Here is a 9,729-nt window from a genome sequence, read left to right on the forward strand (position 1 = left end):
AATGTCGCTGCTAAATGTAGGTAATTTACACTGGTTTTGATGCTGTTATTTGGTTTTGATGGGTATTTTGTGTGTAGATTAGGTTTTTTGGTTAAAAGATTGGATTTTTTAGCAGAAATTTGGATATTTGGTTGTTTGAGGGTGTGGATTTTGGATTTTTTTGGGGTTCAAAGTTGAATTTTTCTGTGAAAACTATCTGTGGCTAATCATAGATTTGTTGCACCACTAATTATTATCCTAATCATCCCGAAACCTTCTCTTCCATCTTCTCCTCAAATCGCATAAAGGTATTGTCTAAGGTAAAGTATCCCCGATGGGGGTGGAGGGGTGTGCATGTGGTTAGTCCACTCAGTCTTGTATGCAAAATAAGTTACTTATTGGTGGTCAAATTGGTGTTAATAAGACACTAGATTTTTGGGGAATAAAATATGAGACCAGACAAATGCAATCCTCTTCTGAAGGAATTTGCATTTTACCAGTAGAGATTTGCATTTTGTATTAAAGTGTATAAGGCCAGAGATGGTTGCCACTAGCCACAGACAATAGCTATGTGTTAACTAGATATTATACAACATCTGTATTCATGGAATCAGTTATATGTGTTCATTTGAATGTGTTTTTTAGGTGTTTCATCTAATTCAATTCCAATGTTTACTACTTTTTTATGCCTGCTTAATATTTCTATGCAGAGGACAAACTGTTTGTTGCATCACTCAACAAGCGTGCCACAGAACAGGAAATTGTAGAGGTAAGCATTATTAGCGTGGAATTAATTCAAAGTAAAGTTGTTCTGTCCTGGCATCAAGTGCATGTTCATGGAATTAATTCAAAGTAAAAGTTTATATTCTTACACTGCAATTACTTTTTATGGAAGTTGATATTTTTCTAATTTTTTCAGTTTTCATGCATTATTTACAGAATTAAGTATTTGGAGGTTGTTGATTCTCCCATCTATCAAGGTAAATATTAATATTTTTATAAAATTAATTTGGTTTATTGGATTATGTATATTTTTTAATTGAATTGAAATAGAAAATAAAAACTTTTTTTGTTGCTATGCATGCTTTTATTTAGTTTAACTAAATGTTAAATGCTTAACTTTCAATTCAAAATAGATCTAATTAGCATCCTCAAGGCATCATCATTTACTACTTGGGTGTTGGATGGTTTATTCTTAGGCTTGAATTAAAAATTAATAATAGTTTAATTATCAATATAGTTTACAGTGCTTATTGGAGCATTATATTGTATTGCTTTTCTTTAAGAACTTATGTTGTAGTGATTAAATATAGTTTATAGTGCTTATTGGAGAATTAATGAATCATGTAGTTTATTCTTAGGCTTGAAAGATATTTTAGACAGTAGATGAGTATCAATGAATCATGTACAAAACGATAAAAAAGTGGATGTTCATTTAACCTCCAATCATGTCGAACAACATTCGATAGGTCATGCTCTTATGTTTAAGCTCACTGTGTTTTATGCTTGCTGCGTAAGTGCAACTTCTACATTATGCATTGCCTGGGCTTCTTTAAGCATTAGTTTTGATTATTTAAGACGCTGCATGTCAATTCCTTTTGTGTATCTAATATGGGATTTGTCCCTTCATGTAAATATAAAGATAGATAGATATCATTCTAGCAGATTGGTGCTTATTGATAAATAACAAATGTGCTTTAGGATATTACAAATCCAATGAATACATTGGCATGTAAAGGAAAAACAGTTAATCCATGAATTACATGGTTGTGATTTTGTAGATGTTAAGATATTGGTGAACAAAGGTGTGCAAGGCAACATGAATTTTTGTAAAATTGTTTAAATTAAGGATGAATATTTTGTAACCTTGATGACCTTTTTGTTGAGATACTATATTTCTAAAATGCTCTAACAAAGAAGGTTTATGCAAGCAGGACGAGATAGCAACTTAAATTGTTGCAATGCATGTATGGTATAACAGAAAGGGTTGTGTGAGGAAATAATGTAAAACAACAAGGGTGTTGGATGGTTTATTCTCTTAGGCTTGAATTAAAAATCAATAATAGTTTAATTGTAAATATAGTTTATAGTGCTTATTGGAGAATTATATTCTATTGCTTTTCTTTATGGCCTCGTTTGGTACGCATGAATGAGTAAGAATGGAATATCAATTCTCACTTCTCATTCCTTCCTACCAAACACATCCTCTCTTTTGAAGTTGGAATGTCCATTCCCACTTCTCATCAATTCTCACTTTATGTGAGAATGAGCATTCTTAATGAAATGATAGAGAATGAGCATTCCTACTTAAGTGAGAATCAATAAAATATAAAATTTTAAAATACATCCATTCCCACTTTATTTTATAAATTACACCCAAATGTGAGAATGGAAATAAGTATTCCATTCTCACATTGATTCAATTCCATTACTTTGTCCATTCTATTCTCATTTCCGTTGATTCTCACTTACCAAACGAGACGTAAGAACTTATGTTGTAGTGATCAAGTATATAGATCAATGATAATCTACTTCATTTATATGTTTTTCATGTTTTGTGATATAAACCTTTACAGTCTGTTACATGCATGATGTTATGGGTCGCCAATTTATGATTTATAAAAATAAATCCTTAAAGGGCCCATCCGACTGATTGCAACCAAAACTTTAGGTTTCTTTAAATTCATGAAGTTGATCATTAAATAAATAGGTCCAAATTATGATTGCAACCAAAACTTTAGGTTTCTTTAAATTCATGAAGTTGATCATTAAATAAATAGGTCCAAATTATGTAGTTTGATTATCGAGACTTTAAATTCATGAAGTTGATCATTAAATAAATAGGTCCAAATTATGTAGTTTGATTATCGAGATGCTTGTTTTCTCAAAATGCTAATATTTACCATTTGATTGGATTTACACGTTTAGGATCTTAACTCCTAATTTTAAGATCAGATGAGAAAATAAGACTGTATTTCATATAAACTATGAACAAATTCACAAGAATACTTTTGAATTGTATTTGAATCTGTAATTGTGCATTACCAAATATGACATCCAAATGGTTGTATTTTCCTCAAAATGGGGATTTAGAAATCTTGGTTTGACAATAGACTCTATTAAATATAACATGCAAGCAAGTAACTATTCACATGTAAATGAGGTATAAATTTCTACAATGCTAAGTGAAAAAATAACTTGATAGTAAACCTCTAGGGTGTTATATTGACTCAACTACGTATGTGTTCAAGCAGATATTATCCAATGATCTTGTTGCATAAGATATGCTTTCCAGTTGCGATGTTTAGTAATTTAATAATATTTTTTTTGCAATAAAGCTATAGAAGCATAAAGAATAGTTAAAGTTTACTATGATACAAATATACTTAAGTATGTGAATATTCAAAATACAAAACATACCTCCATCATGATTCCCCTCAAACTTTCAGAGGTATAAGGAACACACTTTCCCACTCTCAATCGGAAATCACCAAGTTAATATTGAAAATCCTAAAAGATATAGCAGAATATCATAAAAACAAAGGAAGAGGTATATTCAAATTTCTTCCATGAATTAGAAGAATGGTATACCTACAAACTACCGTAACCTATATTAAATCAGAACTTGTCTATAAAATCAATACAAAAAAAATGAAAAAAAACCATAATATACATCCAAATCAAAAGGCCAGTTTCCCCTACATTAAAAGTTAAAAAAAAACCATCAATCTCATATAAAACTAAAACTAATGCACACCAAAATGAGACCTTGTAAAAAAAAGAAGAAGAAAAGGTCAACGAAAAAAATCAAAACATAATACAACAACAAGAACAATAAAGCCTTTATCCCAAATTTGGTTTCTTTAATACCCAACTTACTCATCCATCTCTCTAACTTCTCATCATTTTTTAACCTCAAGATTGAATTATGTACACGCACGCATAGCGTGCACAAGAAATATATTCCTCATTAAGAGCATTTTGGTGCATATCTATTAAGCCTCCTATGTTTAGTAACATCTTTTCAGAGCAATGTGTGAAATAATGTGCCATTTTCTAATACACTTTACGTCTAGATTAAATAATTTAACATTTTGTCATATAAATAAAGATATTCTACTTGGTTGGATTTGCCTTGTTTTTCTGGAAAACATTTCTGAGATTGGGGGTGATTTAGGTAAGTGAAGCAACTTTCTTCTCTTTTCTCTTTATTTGTGTTCATAGTAATGGTAACTATATTTCCTCGTATTTATTTTCTTTTTCATTTAAATATATTATTATTATTATTATTATTATTACATGACTTCAAAGAACAGAAATAACCTTAGCATAGCAGATATTTGTGATTAATGATGCATGTATAGTGTACCAAATTCCTCAAGAAAAAAAAACCTCAAGTACTATTGAACTTCAATTAAAATATAATTCTCTCAAATTATATGCACTACTATGCTTATGTTAAATAAAATCAATAATTTAGCGCATTGAATTGACTTTTCCTTGTAGAAATTTACATTAAGGTTTATACATCAATATTTGCTTAAGGATAGCAACGGGCTGAGAAGGAAAGAGACATTCGAGAGAGCGATGAAGCTCACAAAAGAGGGGAGATAGAGTACAAATGTACGATGTGCATGGTTGGAGTTAAGAAATTAGATATTGTTCAAGCTCAGATTCATTGCTTTGGCAGTTTTAGCAAGCCAAATGATGTAATTTTTTTGACTAAAAGACCATAATTTTTTAAGGTTGCTTCTTTACTATCTTTTCACTTTTAGATAAATAATAGAAAATTCATTTGTGTTTGTTTTTAGTCAAATAATTGACATTGTCTTTGATATAATCATCAAATTTCAATATAATAATCATGAATAGGTTTATATAATGATAGGAGTAATGGTAAGGTTCTATTATTATATTTTTTAACATACAAATTAACTTCAAAAAAGTTCATTGGGGCATTTCTATTTCTGTGAATTCTACTATATGCTATCTAACATTATGAGTTTAATTTTAGATAACTTTATGTATCTTAATTCCCAAGTTCATTTTAGGGCTCATTAGTTAGCTTACTGATAGGTAAGAATCCTAGAAACTTTATAAATATCATAATTACAAGTAAGAATCCTAGAAATCATGTTTAAAACAAATCCAAATCAGAAATAAAAATAATAATTTGAATGAAACATAAAATAAGCATACGATTCTTATAATTTAGTATTAATATATATTTTTTCTAGGTGAAGTGCACGTGCATTGCACGTTGTATAAATTTTTAGATTTAGCTAAAATTGATCATTTAGTTCTTCATTTTTCTTAATTTTAATGCAGTATTTAGACTTAGTTCAAAGTGGACTGTACACCCTTCAAAATATGAGCTTTTAAGTTGTGATTTCATAGAAATCCCATGATAACAAAGTGGCGAGTTCTAAAGCAAATTGAATTATCGGAAGGGATTTCAAAATATGAGTTTTAACATGTGATTTCATAGATGACAACGAGATGATCTTGCCTTGTCTATAAATCCCTGGAAGGCATCTTGCATGGATGAGAACTCATTGATGTTGACATCCTTGTATGAAGAGAGTATCTCCATGAACTGGAAGGTAGAATAATTTACACAGCTAGATAAAACATGATGGGGAGTTAGTGACGGTCCACCTGGAGCACAACCAGAACAATAGGCGGTTTCAAGCTTCATGGCAACTGGATTTAGATTAAACTGAAGTGCATAATAGAAATTTTAACTTAGATTATATTAGCAAGTAGGGATTTTGTGTCTTTCCTTCTGGACTTAGTATATCAATGTTTAATAAAATCCACTGGTTTGTCGGAATTTCTTAGGCATGTGATTCATTGGAGGTTTGGTTCATTTAGTGCCTAAAGATTAATACCTGATGCAATAGCAAACCTTATCAAGTTATCGTTTCGTTCATACTCACTGTGATTTTAGGAGAATTTGAAGATGCACCTCAGTCACATTTGCTTATTGTGCATGACTTAAAATGGTAGGTCTGCGTATCTGTGAATTGGCCTATGTTTTTACTACAATATCTTGATTTGCTCATAATTGTCTCATAACTGAAACTTTTGCACCATCACTAGGCTTCTTGTTAGGTATATATACCACCACACCACAAAAATTTGTTTAATTTTTTCATGTAGCTTCTCTGGCATTCTAATCATGCTTTCGATCCAACTTGACGGAAAAAGGCGTACATAAGTCTCATTCCTTGTGCATTGATGCCTAGGGTCTTAGGAGAATGTTTATGTGTTTAGAATATAAGGTTGTTGGTATGACAAGTAGTTCAATACACGGTGAATCCCTGACTTCATAGTTACTGTTGAGTTTCTGAGGAAAGAAACTGTGGATGTGCCTTGCGATTATAATGCAAGATAGCTGAATGATATATTATCTTTGGCGTCATTGATTTAGGTCCTGATATCTTGGTCATATGAATTTTGAAGGCATGTGCTTAAACCTTTTTTAGTCAGTAATTAAATGACTAAAGATTGGACATAGTCAGATTGTATCCTACACTAACTAGGATTAAATAAAGGGTCAAATTGATAAAGTGAGATGAGCTATAAATACAAGTCTCTGGAGTCATACAAGGAGGTAGTTTGGGCATGTGCTTAGGTGATTTTCTTTTTTGAGCTTAGCCTTTCTGCTAGGCCTGATTGGCTTATCCAAAAGACGTGAGGGAATATTAATCTGAATACATGGTTTTTGATAACCTCTAGAGTTAGTAGCATTTGAAATCAATTTGAGCTCCAAATTCTACCTTAGGAAGGACTTTGCAGCATAACATTCAACTTCATGTTTGGGTCACATCAAAGGTGAATTCCAAGCCAAACAAATATTAGAGGAACAAAAAAAATAGAAAAATAGCATTTTAAAAAAATGTTTAATAGAAAAGCTTATGAAACTTAAACGTGTGCCGAGAGAAAGAGAAGGGCACACATTTAATTAATATTAATATTAGAGGGTGTGGGGAGATGGCGCAAAAAAATTATTTCTTTAAATAACAAATGACAAAGGCATGTATATCACCATCAACAATGCCCATAGAAAGAAGCCCTATAGATCTCGACGATTTGAAGGTATGTATGTTATTGACGCCTAGTCAAGTTGAATTCAAACAAGTTTATTCTAACTGTTTTTGTACTCATATGCTCGCAAATTTGTTTTTCCATGCATGTATGGAAGATAAGGCTTGTTGAACCAGATGTTGAGCTGATTAAAGTTAATGTCAAAATTGAAAAGGAGTAGAGAACTTATAATGAGCTATTAGAGTATATGCATGTTCTACTAAAGGTATTTGTTTATTATCATTTATCAGTTGATTTGCGCATACAATTCTCTTTTTGTATGTTTTCATTTGTTTTTGAGTTCAAGAATATAAAGTGAATCTTTTGAAAAAAAAGGATAATGACATAATTATGAATTTCCATTTAAAACATTAGTCTTTTTAGAATCTGAACAATGGAAATATATCTAGAATGTAATTTGTTTGTGTAACAAATGAGTAATATTTTGGCCATCTTACAGGGTGGCAAATTTTTTAACTCAGCTCAAATGATGCCACTTCCTAACAGAGAGAAATTGAAGCTCGCTAATTATGGGATGATCTTGAAAGTCCTTTTCTCTTGGAGTAGTATGACTCGAACCTTATTCTATTCTGTTATATATTCACAAAGAGCAAAATTAGCTAAATGGTAACTCTAAATTACTTTTTTTTGAAAATGCTAGTTGATCCCTCAAAGCAAGTAAAGCTTGATTTTGTTAGTGGCCTTGTATTGAAAGGTAAATCCATGACTTTTGAAAGAATTTAGTTCAATGCTACTTTAGGTAACATATTCCTTAAATAATCTGTAGTTGATGAACCTACCACAGAAGAGCCAAATTAACTATCTTTTTGTGATCTAGACTGCACACAAACCTTTGTTGATGAGTCATTTGCAAGAACCTTGCAGTATTAATTTTATTGGTTATTTTTTCCATAATAGGAATATAGATGTTTGAAAATTCTTTACATGCATCTTTCTCTGTTATCCTATTAGCACTGCCAATTTTAGATAGCTAACAAATATGTCATATTCTTTATCTGACGTTTCAATTTAATGTCCAACAAGATGAACAAGTGCCAAGTGAGCTGAAGAAGAACATTATGCAAACAAGAATGAACAAAAAGTATACCGACGCTAAGTTTGCACAAGTACTTTTCTTTCTTTCCATTTGTCTTGATTTTTGGCAACTTTATTTATGCTAAAAGATATTATCTTGTAACAATTGATCAGTAAGAAACCTTAAATAATCTAAGAATATGATTCAAGGAAAGCCATCCCAAATCAACAAATCATCATCAAACTGAAAGGGTCTCACTAATTATTAGTGGTTGATGCTCTAGCTACACCTACTTTTCAATTCTTTGAGATTGAGCGCTTGAGACAGACAACCTATAAAAATTCTACCCGGGACCTGTAAAAATTTTACTCATTTGGTGGAGATTTGTGAGGAGCCATTACTTGTTAAGGAGATCCTTGAATATAGAATGATTCTTTTTGCACCCTAAAGAAAATTACATACTCGACAAGAGCATGTAAATTTTGTAAACAGCAATTACAGAATCCTTCTAGCACCAGATTCTTCAAATTATGGAATCACATACACAGAATACATAGCTAGACTTTACATCACCTCCATCTTCAACTTCTACAATGTAAAAACTGGTTTAGCAGCAAGATACAATATTTCCTTCCTGTGCGTAGTCAATCCAGGAGCTTCACTCATATCCAATCCCTTAATTTCCATCCCTTCAGGTAACTCCCAATCAAACCGATGAACAAGGTTCGCTAAAGTCACCTCCAACGTTGATATTGCAGCCTGCATTCCTGGGCAAATTCTTCTGCCGGCTCCAAATGGAATGAAATGGAAATCACGGCCTCTGAAATCAACATTACTGCTCAAAAACCTCTCTGTTTTGAACTTATCAGGTTCTTTCCAGAGTTCAGGGTCTCTTCCAATCGCCCATGCGTTGATGATGACTCTTGTTCGTGCTGGGATTTTGTAGGACAGTATTTGACAGGTTTCCATTGATTCTCGTGGGATCAGTAGAGGAGCTGGAGGATGTAACCGCAGGATCTCCTTTGTCACGGCTTTAAGATAATTCATTTTTGTTGTCTTCCTCTCTTACTATGGAGTTTTTGTTAGCCACTGCTCGAACTTCATCTTGCAGTTTCCTCATGACTTTTGGTTTGCAAATGAGCTCTGACATTCCCCTTTCAAGGGCTATGAATGACGTATCAGTTCCTCCTCCGACCATATCCTATTGACGATATTTATATGTAGCAAGGCTTCAATTTTTATTGTGTTGAGAGATTTAGGGTGCTAAATCGGAACATATATATTCTAACAAACATTCAAAGTATGACGTTATTATCAAAAAAATGCATTTAATTACAATTAAAAGGACAATTTTTGTTAATCAAATAGAAATATCTTTCTAATCAAATAGTCTCATGTGCATTAAACTACGCCCATCAAACCAAAAGAACTGGTTTAGTATTAGAAAATTATGTGAAATGTATTAGATTCTAATTTGGCTCTGTAGAAGGAAATTCGAGTCGTTTCTGAAATCAAAGATTCTAAACAAACCTAAGTGTCAAAATCTCAATATTTAATCTATGTAGTCAATAAAAATAAAGCAAATGATGAAATACTTGCCTTTCTGTTTTTCCAGTTGATTTCTA

General features: G+C 31.7%; 1 pseudogene; it reads right to left on the minus strand.

Annotated features, from left to right (window-relative positions):
• On the minus strand, nt 8,623-9,302 carry LOC109826566 (annotated as a pseudogene).

This window comes from Asparagus officinalis, chromosome 10 (genome assembly GCF_001876935.1).
Source record: "Asparagus officinalis chromosome 10, Aspof.V1, whole genome shotgun sequence".
Lineage (NCBI taxonomy): Eukaryota > Viridiplantae > Streptophyta > Magnoliopsida > Asparagales > Asparagaceae > Asparagus > Asparagus officinalis.